Genomic DNA, 14,016 nt, shown 5'->3' with positions numbered 1-14,016 from the left:
TACATTTTAAATTGAGCTGTATTTATCAGCTATACTCTGCCAAGTGACTGGGTACATTCTCTCAGTACAGTTAGTTCATCTTCTGTGCTGCCTCATTATTTCTGAGACACTGCCCTTCTTCACTTCATCTAAGCAACTTTTCTATCAATCAGCTTTTTATTACCAATGAGAGTAACATATTACCACTGTGTACAGAAAGCTTATTTCACACCAGAGAGGTGATAAGTCTTGGGTTCAAGTTGGAGAGGAGAACACAGGTACTTTCTAACACAGTTAAACTGATACGAAAAGAACATTCTAAGTACTTTCTGTAGCCAATCTGATTCTCAACCATAACAGGATTAAGGTCTATTTAAAGTGCAAATTCTTGAGCAGTTAACAGAATTATAAATGGAATACTAGACATGTGTCAGTAGATTCTTAATTTCAGAAAGAAATCTTTGAAATGTATTCTATATTCTGAAAGATCACAACTACCTACTCCGATGGCTCTACACTAAAAATCTACTAAAATAGAATAAATCAAACCATTCGTGAGAAAACTGACTTAAAGAATTGATAGTAAACAGGAAGAGCAACACACTATCTAACTAAAACCCCAACACCAGCCATAAGAACTAATCTTTTGAATTGTTTGTTGGGGTTGCCCAAGAGAGTTCAAATGCATAATAAGCTATTCCTGCCCTTGTTAGCTACAAAGGTAGAGATTAGTCTCCATTGCTAAAGACACCTATATTTTGGACACATGACGCAGAGAGCTCAAAATGTATCTCATCAGCAACTTTCTTCTAAGAAGTAACTTTCATGATACCAAGAGACCTCATGCATACTTCCTAAGGTGGGAAGAAAACACTAGTCCTACTCAGCTGTGAAACAGAGAAATCAAAATAATGACCAGCATGGCACAATAACCTATGGTGCTCTGGCACATTGACATCAATAGTTTTCTAATTTTACACACACACACAAACACACACACATGCACACACACACGCACACACACACACACACACACACACACACATGCACATCACAACACAATTCCATTAAATAGCAATATAACATGAAACATACTGACAGTAAATACACTTTAAAGACTTTTATCCAGAAATTAGAGAAAAAGTAAGCATGAAGGTTGATTTCCCTCAAATGTATGTTTTCATGCCCAGTCCAGTTACATTAATCAGTATTAAAAAAGTATTAACAATCTCTTACTTTATATTCTCAGCACAAAAAAATTTAAAATGCCATGTAGCTACAAAAATAACACTAAAATTTGTTCTCTACATTTTTAATAATCAGTAATAATGCAAGAGATTGAAGAATGGAATAGAAATAGAAATAATGATTAAACAAAAGTTAGAAAGCAAAAAAAAAACTTGCATTATCAATTTCTGATTTAATTAATTGTAGTAGAATGCATACTATTACGCCTATGGTCCACACCATTTCATCTACTACATGTAAATACTTTATTTTACAAATTAATTAATGAAAATCATTGATTTCTATTGCTATCTCTCACTCTTCAGCTAAATATAATAGGTATACATTCATAAGAAAGAACTTCTTATTCTAAAGATACTATTAACTGGGCCTATTGTTGTTGTCTTTCTGAACATTTCAAGACCAGGAATAGGATATTTAAAGAATGAATATTTAAGGTCATTTATGAAAAATGTATAAAACTTGGACATGAATTTTATTTAATACATTCTTTACAGTATAGTCATGTGAACACTTACTCTATGGAGGTTATCACAGGTAGCTGACCTGCCCATTACCCACCCAACGAGTCCAATACTGATGAATTCATGGAAAGCCAGATTACACTTCTCCACACAAAACACAGGTTCAGTACTGCTGGTCTAGATGGCAAAGCTTTTGAGAGAATGTCTATGCTTGCTCTTTCCCAAGCATGTTCTCAAGGACCTAGTAAATGTTAACATCATGCAATATTCCTTTTCTTTTTTCTTGCAGTTACCTATGTATATTTTCTATGTTGCATTTTAAGTACAATGAAAGTTATTTTCAATATGATTTTCTTTGTAGTTAATTTTAATTTATAATATAATTCAGATATGATTCACACCTGATGTTTCTTTTAAACTTTTATACCTGAACACTTACAGCTTTTTCAGTATCCTTTTACTGCATAATGGATGCCAACCCATACATATGAAATGTTTCATAAATGTTTCTCATATTTGTGAGATTATATATGTATGAAGATATATGCATATATGTAGCTGCATTCTTAATAACTATATTCATATTTTACCTTTATATTTTACGTAATTTCATCATCCCTAAGATTTTTTTATTATGGCTTGATGTTCTGAAACACTATGATTCAAAAATATTAGAGTTGGAGTCAAGGCTACAGTCTATCACAATTTATTTATAAGAAAACTAAATTTTCTCTTTCTGTTTAAGTTTGTTCTTCCTACTCTTCTCAGAGTGCTTCTCATATATCCCCCTGCCACGTTCCCACAATTCAATCAACTGACTGCCATACTGAGGGAAGCTTGAGCAAAAGAGACCTCAAGGTCCATCCCCAGAGTGATAGACTTTTTCCAACAAGGCCACACCTCCTAATAGTGTCACTTCCTTTGGGAACCATTTTCTTTCAAAGGAACTCAGTACTATACCCACTCAAACACACCCATTAATTCTTATGTATTGCTCTCTTTTTTAAGTTTAAGTTTAAAAATCATTGTGCATTCCAACAACAATTCTTCCTCCCACCCTTCCTCCAGCTTTCCTCTTTTCCCCCATATGCCAGCTTCCCATCCACTTTTCCTACAGGCTAAAGCCATTAAGTTGAGGCAAGAGCAAGACTCCCCTCCCTGCATTAAGTCTGAGCATTGAATCCCACTCTAGGGAATGTGCTCCAACAAGGTATCTCATGTACCAGAGATAGATATTAGTCCTACAATCAATGACCTCTCAGAACCAGCCAAACAATTGTCTCTCACATGCAGAAGGCCTAGTTCACCCCCCCCAAGCTGAGTTCCCAAGAATTTAGTCTAGCTCTCTTAGTATATTTCCTCTTCATGATCTTGGCCTCCCTTGCTCATGTATTCCCTCCTGCTTCTCTTCAACTGGATTGCTAGAGTTTGACTTGGTGCTTGGTTGTGAATCCCTGCATCTGGTTCTATCAATTACTGGGTGAATTTGCTATGATAACAGTCCAGACACTTTCTCCACTATTGCTAGGAGACTTAGCTGAGGTCATCCTTATGGATTACTCGGAGTTTACTAAGCAAGAGTTTTCTCCCTAACCCTATAGTGGCTCTCTCTATCAAGATAGCTCTTTCATTGCTGTCCCACTCCACCCCTCTTCCAAGTAGATCCCCCATCCTCTTATGTTCTCATCCTCTACTCCTTCCCCTTTACAATCCCAAACTCTCAGTTTACCCAGGGGATGTCACCTAATTCCCCTTATCAAGGTAAATCTTATATCCTACTTATGGTCTTTCCTGTTACCTAGCTTCTCTGGAGCTGTGGATTGTAGTCTGCTTATCCTTTAATTTTCATCTAGTATCCTCTTATGAGTGAGTATATACCATGTTTGTCTTTCTGACACTGGGCTACCTCACTCAGGATGGTTGTGTTTTTCATAATTCAATTAATTTGCCTACATATTTCATGGTACTTGTATTTTTTACAGCTGAGTAATATACAGTTGAGGGATATCTATATTGTTTATAGGTTTTGGCTATTTTGAATGATGCTGTTATGAACAAGGATGAGCAAGTATACTTGTAGTATGATTGATCATATATTGGGTATATGCCTGTGAGTGATATCATTGGGTCTTCAGGCAAATTGATTACCAATTTTCTTAAAATCTGCCATACTGATTCCCAATGTAACTATTCAAGTTTACAATCTCAATAGTATTGGAGCTGTGGGAGCTGTAAGCAAATTACATGACTTTCATTATATTATTCAACAATGAATAGAAGCAAATAATATGCTTCTCTTAATTAGTGAAAAAAACTTTAAATCAAGTCTGTGTCCACACATTTCAAGAATTCTTCCTTAAAATGAATTAAAATGTATAATATTGTTCATGTAATAATCACTTATCATTGATAATCATCGTCAGCAAAAATTTTTCTGTGGTGTATTTTGTGGCCTAGTTATTCATTATAGTAATGTGGAGATTTGAGTCTGGGTATTAATTGCAAATTTTTTGTGACATACTCCTGACAGAATCAGCAAGAGATCCACGATGTTGCCAATCAGGGCTGAGAACTGTATGAATAAGAGTTATTGCATTCTGTGCACCAGTGTAAAGATGTTTCAAACTCCAGTGTGAAAAGCCTAACTGATTTTCTCCAGAACATTAATCAAAGCTCCTTTGACAACTGGAGAGTTATGCTGTTATTCATGTGAAGCACTCAAAACTCTTCTTGATTCCCAGGTGTCATGTATTACTACCCTGAAACACACACACACACACACACACACACACACACACACACAGAGAGAGAGAGAAAGAGAGAGACAGAGACAGAGACAGAGAGAGACAGAGAGAGAACTAAAATTATCAAAGGAAATAAAAATGAGGGATGTTTCAGTTAAGTAAGTAAATAAATACTTTAATCTCTAAACCAAACATCTTGCTGCCCATCACTTATGACCTATTAGAGAAAATGAACTGCAGATGTTTTAATGTATTGATTTATAATTTGATAGTTACATTGCTCAATATATTTACATAATATTTATAAACATTATCTAATTAATACATAGCACAATTAAACTTTTTTCCAATATCAGAGGACCTTCTTTATTCATAAATAGTAAAAAAGTAAATAATAAACCAATACAAAATTGCAAAGTGTTTTATGCAATGACTTTTGGACAGCAGAGTTCCTAGTAACGTGGAATTCAATCATTTTAAATTTTAAGATAAATATTTAGTTAAGTTCTTTAAAGTTCTTACAGGTATTATGTCTGTCTTGTTAATAAGTCTTTCTTAACTGTCATACTAGATTATGCTTCTTTACTCTAACACACTGAGTTATGAAGTACTGAATTTTATAGTCTAGAATTCCTGAAATGTAATTTCCTCCTGTTTTGAGGCAGTAAGACTTTGGTGTCCGTAGGTGAAAAAGTTTGTTCAAGGATCTCCAGGCACACCAGATTCTGCAGTTGTTGCACTCCTGTGTCTAGGAGATCAAAGATGTAAAAAGCCTTGTACTCCAATTTACATCAGTGTTTGTCTAAGTTACTTATGGTAGCTAACACAATATAAATAAAGTGGATATTTTCATGTTCTATTGCATATGATAATGGCAAGCATGCCCTTCTGAACTCAGTATAGTCACAATAATTTCTCTTTTGCAGTTGACTTCAGAGAGGCAATATCCTCTTTACATGTTGAATCAACTACTTCAACTTTTTTTTAGTTTCAAGAACAGAAGAAAATTTCCTGTTTTGGAGGAAAACAGCAAATATATATTATGTACTTGGGAAAACCATGATAATGACAGTTCTTAAAGATAGGAATAGAGCTATGCACCACTAAATGATCATTTCATCATGTGTGTGTGTTCCACCTGTGCTATGATTTATCTTAAGCTCATTTAGGAAAAGTTACCATTAGTGTATAAATTATGGCAGAGAAGACACATTAGAAATATGTACTGCACAATCTACCACACTAGCACATCTAGTTCTATTATAAAGAAAAACACTAAATAATATGTCTAAAATCACTAAACATATGACAGCATATGTTGGCAAGCTTTGCACTTCTCTTAACAATGTGATCATCTTTACTTAAACATTTGATAAGAAGTTTTTCCTTGTTGTTTGTTTGTTGTTAACTGTAATCCTCAGTTCTTTTCAAGATGCATTTGAAACTTCTGGTGTTCTTCTTTGTTTGTTGCTTGATATTTCCTTTGTTTGCTTTTTATTATTAGTTTTTAATTTCACTTCTTGAGTATATAAATAATATTATTATATCATTTCCCCTTCCTTCTCCATTTTCCAAATTCTTCCATTTTCTCTGCTGTCATTTCATGGCCTTCTTTCTCATTAATTGCTGTTACAAACAGACACTCATACATAAACACCTAACTACATGCACACCTAACTACAATCTTACTTATATTTTTCAAAACTGACCATTTCTTATTGGAAACCAATTGGTGTGCTTTTCCATATCTTTGGCTATTCCACTCTCCACATTTCTTGTTGCCTTTGCTCTTTGGGGGTTGAGGCTTGAACCCACTTTACGGGCTTTACTGCCATTGTCCTTCTTTTCATGTTTAGACAATCCTGTCAGGGAGACATCATGGCTATACCTTTGACATTCTTAGGACACACAGATCTATTAATAAAGTCACTCATTCTCTGGCTCTTGCAATCTTTCCTCACTCTTCGACAATGTTCCATGAGTCTTTGCTGCAGGAGTTGGTTTATAGATATATCTATCCATAACGATTCTGGGGCAAAGCAGATTCCCTGTGGTGAGGCTTCCAAGTAAAAGAACAAATACCTGAAGCATGATTACTTTAAAAAATAAAGGGCTTCAGGTCATCTTGTACAGCTAAACTGTGGTAGCCAAATGGAGTTCCCTGTGAAGAAATTCTTTAGTAGAGTAGGATATTCCTTCCATTAAGGTTTCCTTGAAACACCACAAATGACATCAGGTAGAAGAAAAAATAAAACAAAACAAAACAAACACACACAAAACAAAACAAAACAAAACCAAAACCAAAACAAAACAAAAAATCATCATTCAGGCTCTCAGAACCTCCAGTGGAAATCACCAGAGTAAGCTCAGTCAGTTGGAGTTCCAGACAGATTTCTATTCTTCACGAGCTTCCCATGGCTAAATTTCAGGCCTCTTTTTCCCACCTCATATGCTTTTTTGTCAAGTAATAGCAACATGTTTTTGGAAGTGGTTATCTTCTAACTCCTCTAAAAAAAATCAGAACTTTTCCTCCTGAAGTGCTATACATTTTATTCTCCCTCTCTGATATAGAGTTAAGAGGCCAGTCCCATTCCCAAGCCAGAGCCACTGGTTGATACTGGCTTTTGTCAGAATTGAAGAGACAACACCATTTCCATAGACAGTGTCACAGTGAGCTAAAAAAAAAAAATCCTGTCAAGCCTGGAGTTGGTGACACGTGCCTTTAGTCCCAGCACTCGGGGACAGAGACAGGCAGATCTCTGTGAATTAGAAGCCAGCTTGGCCTACAGAGCAAGTTCCAGGACAGGCTCCTAAACAATACAGAGAAAGCCCTGTCTTGAATAAAGCAAAAATAAACCATAAAAACAAACAAACAAAAAACATGTCTATTTATAAATATAATATTCATTATATCCTTATAAAATCAAATTCACTAAAAATCAATTAAATATGAAAATAATGTTCACATGTGTTGATCATGGTCAATTATGGTTTTATTTACCAAGACAGACTTTTCATTGGGAAGAGAAAGTTATGGTATGAATGAGCACATAGAGCTTGTCACTATTGAAGGTCATGAAATATTCAGACAGACAAGGCCCTGTGAAAAATTCTAGAGCTCTGTGGACTCTGTTTCAAAGGATTGATAATCTCTTTTAGCCTCTCATTCATACATATACAGAATTAGATCCCTTAACCATACTTTTGCCATAGGCCATGTTACATACAAAAACTTCCCATATCTTAGTGAAATAAATGTACTCTTTTTATGTAGAGTGATCTATCCCATATGCTGTTTAAAGTGATGGAAATAACATGAATATGAATTGAAATCCTGAGTATTTCCCCTTAATAATACATGTGTAAGTATGTGGCATGATACCAAATGATACAGTTTTTGCAAGTGTTCCTACCCCTGCAAGATTAAATGGTTAATAAAAAAGAAATAGTCCAGAATGTGCTACTCAGAAGTAATCTTATTTCTTTTAAAATGATGCATTGTTTTTGTTTCTGATGTCAAGAAAAAATAAAAAAATAAAAAGGGTTGATGAGGCAGGCTTTAACTTTGTCCTGTGTTTGAACCATTTTGGTGAGTTATCTCATCCTGACTACCTTTATCTGACTGTTACTCGGTTTACTTGTACTTGGGCCATTTTATTCTTTGATTTCTGATAAGAAACATGTAACTGGCCAACAGAATTGTATCTAATACAGAGTCTCGGTGTATTATTTGGGGTTGGCCCTGCAGCGGGACAAGACCAGGCAGCGGGCAGGAAAACCATACTCCTTACATATGGCGCCCACGTGGCTAATAAGAACTTCCACTTAAAATTTAACAAATGCTTAAAAAAGGGTTTTAGAAACAAAAGAACAGAGACAAGCAAGGTTTCTTGGTAGCAGCATTTTTCTCTTGCAAGAGACAAGCAGATTGAGCGGCTCCTTTAAGGGAAGATTCCTGACTCAGCATAAGCGGCAAAAAAACTGCATGGCTTTAAAAAAGCACTGCTAACAATTTATTGGTGTGTATGAGAAATAGCAATGGCAGTGACCACATCTCCAAGCTGGCAGCATGCCTGCTGGATGGCAGCGTTGAACAGGGCAGTGACCACAGCTTTCATTGATGGCAATCAAAGTACCTGCCACCATCTTTGGTAAACCACAGCTGTTGTTGTTTAACAGATAAAGACTTGTGGCCAGACGAAGATAAAGATTTACAGTAAAGACAGATTCATATTAACAAAAACCTCTAAAGGTTTACAGTGTGTTTTAAAATACACGTAGACATGGGGAAAAAATAAAATGGTTTTAAAAGACAAAGAATAACTGGGTGTTGTAGCACACGCCTTTAATCCCAGCACTCAGGAGACAGAGGCAAGCAGATCACTGTGATTTGCAAAGTAAACCTGGTATGCAGAGTAAATTCCAGGACAGATAAGAGTTACACAGAGAAACTCTTTCTCAAAAAAAAAAAAAAATTGAAAAGAAACAGAATAATAAAAAGGCCACAGATGGAGAGAATCTGGATACTGTACAGTATTATATTGTCTTTGTATCATTTGACTGCTGAGGAAACAACTGTTCAAACAAATGCAGCTGAATTAATTCAATTTATATATTTTAAAAATGCTTTAACTTCAAAATTTAAGTCTAAGGACAAGTTACTGGGGAAAAGGATTTCTATTTTTGTTTCCACAGAAAAATGAAAAGCTGTGGATTCCTTCCACACTAATGTGGTTTGAGAAAGCCAGACTCCCTGAAACAGAGTCGCTGGTGATCCAACATTCAAAACAGCTTGGACAAAGCAGCATTACAGACTACAGCCAGGATTTCTGCATCTTCTTAGGATCCCCATGATAACGCTCCCTATCAGCAGGAAGTAGTTTGGAAAGAACGATGCCCAAATTCCCAAATATTGTTTATAAATGTTTGTTTTCATTTAAATGGGGTTGGTTATAAATGGTTAATGATCACAGCCAAATCTTTTTAAAGGTAAAAGGGGATTATGGTATAGATATGAATACTTTTTTTGGAATGGATTTTCATTTATTAATACAATTTAAGGTCAATTTTGTGATATGTATATTTCTCCTCTTGTTTAAGTATTGTGGTTATATAGCTCATTTAAATATAATGTATAACTTAGTAAAGATTATAGATAGTTACCTATGATAGTCAAAATTTAGAGTTAAGTTACTTAGGTTTTCAAGAAGTATTTGAAATGGATAGGCATTCTTCAAAACGTTCAAAGACCTACAGAATATGGCATTTAAAATACTTCAGGGTTTTTCTTGACAGTGAGACATAATTGCTCCTGGCAACACCACCTGCATCAGAGAGGAAGATGTACATTGAAGAAACTCATTATGGAGTTTACTTCCAATATGGCAAGACTAGCCATTTGGACAAGATACTGCTCTTGTCTGGACTGTTTGACTTTATGCTGTATAAACTGGACATGCAGGACCCACAGAAAAGTGACTGCTGATTCAAGATGGACATTGCTACAGAGTTCCTGCTTCATGGAAGAGTCTGCCATACAGTCTGCAGGACACAGAGAAAAGTGACTGACAAACTGCCAATACAATAAGACAGTTTAAAGTTTCCTGCTTTGCTGAAGAGTTTGCCAGACACACTATGACCTATGGGCTGACGATGGAAGATTACAGAAGAACTTTGGTTGACTAACCAGGCAATGAGTTGTCTCTGTCATTTCTAGAGTTTATATACTATCCTTCTGTGGTCTTTGAAGGAGTTGAAGACAAATAGTTATGGTTATAGTTTTCCTTAGTTAGGATTAAAGATAAGTTACATAGACTTTGGACACACAAAGTTAGGATAGATGGTGGAATAGTTTCTTAAATTTTGCTAAATGTTAATGCACTAAAAGTTTTAACTGTGATTCTTATTTGATAACTGTTGTGTGATATATTTTGCTATGTTAATGTTAAAACTCTCCTTTTTATTTTAGACAGAAAAGAAGAGATGATGGGAGATGTCATTCTGTATGTTTCTCATAAGGGTTAATGAATAAAGCACTGTTGGCCAATAGGAAAGCTAGATAGGCGTGATTAGGAGACAAGGAGGAAAGAGGAAGTAGAAAGGGGAAGATGGAGAGTCTGGAGAGAACAGAACCGCTATTTCTCCGCTCTCGGTAAGGAATACATAGAAATGGGTTAATCATTAAGACAGAGCTAGCTGATATGAAACAAGTAACTGGCCAACAGAATTGTATCTAACACAGAGTCTCGGTGTATTATTTGAGGTTGGCAGGGCAGTGGAACAAGACCAGGCAGCAGGCAGAAAAACCATACTCCTTATACTTTTCCTACTGGATTTTTCTCTTGAGGACAAGCTTTTTTTCTTTATTACCTCTGAATATTATAGAAAAAGAAATGATGTTGACAATTATTTACAGAACAGAATATTTATTATGGTAGTGTAGTTTTAACTTCCACCTAAAGCCTAGTTCTTGGAAGTTTGCACTCTGATTTTGAAGCAGTACTTTATTTAAAGGGGGTAAGTCAAAGATTACCATAGTCATTACAGCATTATACTGAAGATGTATATTGAAATATAGACTCTGCCAGTGCTATGAGATGTTAATGAGCAGAATCTACAAAGGTTAAATATAAATACCCATAATTATAGCTTTCTTGTGACAAATTATTACTTTCTTTCTTACCGCCAAGACACAGCTCGAAAATAACAAACTGAAATGAAGTATATTTATTCTGCAATCAGAAATCAGAGATGTATAAATATCTTACAGAACTGGAAACATTTCCAATCCACATTTCTACTGCTTGTCAACCAAATTCAAACCTTCACCAAAGTTTTAAATAAAATCACATTTAAATTTTTATTTTAAAAGATGTTGAAATATGTGTCTTTCATTTTGATAAAACTTAGAAAATCAATCATAATGAAAATATAATATATTATCTTAAAACAATATTTATGTATCAATACCAGTAAAATGAGATTGCTTCTAAATTAAATACATCAATTTAAAAAATACATAAAAAAGCAAAGATTATTGATAGGTATTTTGTAGTAAATTTACTAAATAAAGGATAAACTGAAGTATGTAATAAACATTCCTACACTAAAACTCAAAATATAAACTTACACATGTAGGATTTTGCATTTACTCAATGTGAACATAAACATGAAACTTTTAGAACATGATGAAATTTTTAATTTAATTTCTAACTTTAACTAATAAAGTACATGCATTCATATTCAAATCAGAACTATGATTAACATTCTGAAGTAGTGACTGCAACATAAATTTTATAAATAATATATTTATGTATTTCTTTTCAAATTATTCTTATTACATTAATTCTGTCATGGTATAATGGCTAGTATAATAAAAGATCAAAAATATTTTCGAGGAAACAAATCATTAATGTTGCACAGCAATATTCTATTATGATAATATGTAAAAAACAGAATGAATAATAATATAATGCTAATACTTTTGTGCCTACTGACTATACAGTGTGAAAACATAGGTTTTCTAGATCCTTTATGACATGGCAATTCAAATTAGGTTGGGATTTGAGATGGTTTATATTCATTGTCAACTCGACTGATTTAGAACCACTTCTCCAAATTGCTTCTGAGTACTTCTTTGAGTTTCTGGAAAGATTTAACTGAATAAAGAAGACACACCATATGTATAAGCAGCAGCGAACCATGGGCTGGCATCTTTTGAATGGGTCATTGTTCATGGGAAGATGGACACAAATGTCTGTTCATCACAGTAACAAAATTTATGAGAAACCAAAGGAGGGATACCATCAATGTTCAGCTTCATGAACTGATGGGTTTTACTCAAGTTATTAAGAGATAATTTATCGAAGCAGAAAATACTCAGAGGCAGCTTCACCACCACAGCCCAACATGGAAGCTGGAAACATGGGGGATATTACACAGCCAGAAGGCAGCTGAACATATTAGAGAGTATTTTTCTAGAAATTTGATTGGTCTAATCTACTTCTAGGCACCAGGGCTAGTCTGTGTATCTTCTTAAATTATCACGGAAGTTATGTTAACCTTTTCTGTTATTTTAGCGAAATAACATATAATAAAAGCTGTATTTCCCATATTCCTTTGATCCCCTAAATAGATTAAAGACGATATCTATTCTTTTTTCTTTTAATCTTTTGTCATGAGATATGTCCAATTGTGCTAAACATGTTGTTATAACAGTATGTTTTTATATATGCCTCTACAGCATGTTCCAATGATAAAATGAAGTTATTCACTTATTTATTATAAATCATCGTTGTAAAATATATCACACACTTGGACATATTGTACTTTTTATTACTTTAAGTTTATTTACTTATCTTTTGTTCAGTATGCTGTAAATATTTAGATAAAAATCACTGATAAACATATTCCTTAAATGGGAGGTTCTCTCTCTCTCTCTCTCTCTCTCTCTCTCTCTCTCTCTCTCTCTCTCTCTCCCTCAGCAGTAAGGTTATAAATGTTTACTGTCCAAAAATGGGAGAGAGAAGAATATACCAGTCAAAAAGTAGGAAAACTGCATTATTTCTGTTGCGACTTTTGGAAACAAAGATGTTAGTTATGTTGCTCATTTACTGCTACTTATGAAGTGGAAATATGGCTGAGATTAGTACATTGTTTGGAGAAGGAAAAAATATTTACTAAAATTATGTGACCCTTACAAATATATTACAAATGCCTTTTCTTTTCTTTGTTTACACAGTAAAGTAAGAAGACACACAAGAAATTTTTGATTTAGGATGGTTTTTGTATTTTTAATGTTTTAACAGGTATAAGAATTGGAAAAAAAAGAATTGATCATATTGGCACTATCAGATGTGATGATTTTACTCAGTCCTTTTTGTTTATATGGTTAGAAATGTATCAACATTTTGCATGGTTTAAAAGTGGCATAATTTGAATTAACTGAATATCCTCTATTATTTCAATTTCAAATTTAGACTACCTTAGGTACATTTTATGCTTCCTATAATAGTGTTTATGGGGCGTACAGGTTCCTTTCTTTTTTATCTTCATTTACTATTATAAATTTCCTAGAAGTACTTCTTTCATTATTTCCAAATGATTCCAATGAAATAAGCTTTTTTTTTTCATGAGAGAAAGAGAGACAGAGATACACAGAGAGAATGTGTGCACAGGTATTGTTCATGAGACTTCTAAGCCATGAAATATTTTGAAGCCCATTTTCTTTTTCCAGATATTTGCAGAGAATTCTTCTTTTATACAGATTATTTCTACTTTTAAAATTTTTTTGCATTTTGAAATAAGTTTCAAATAGTTATTCTTTTAAGTTATTTTTCTTAAAATATTTCTTCTATTAAATTTCCTTAACATCACTTCCAATTAATTGATTAATTTGTTGATTTTTGGCTTTTGATTTTTTGAAACTGGGTTTCTCTTCTTTGTACTCTGGCTAATCTAGAACTCACTCTGTAAACGAGGCTGCCTTTGAACTCTCAAAGACCTGCATGCCTCGGCCTCCTAACTACCAGAATTAAAGTTGTGTGCCAGGACCACACAACTCTTAAATTTTCAATGATTTA

This window comes from Phodopus roborovskii, unplaced genomic scaffold (genome assembly GCF_943737965.1).
Source record: "Phodopus roborovskii unplaced genomic scaffold, PHOROB, whole genome shotgun sequence".
Lineage (NCBI taxonomy): Eukaryota > Metazoa > Chordata > Mammalia > Rodentia > Cricetidae > Phodopus > Phodopus roborovskii.
Note: the sequence above shows the minus strand (reverse complement) of the source record.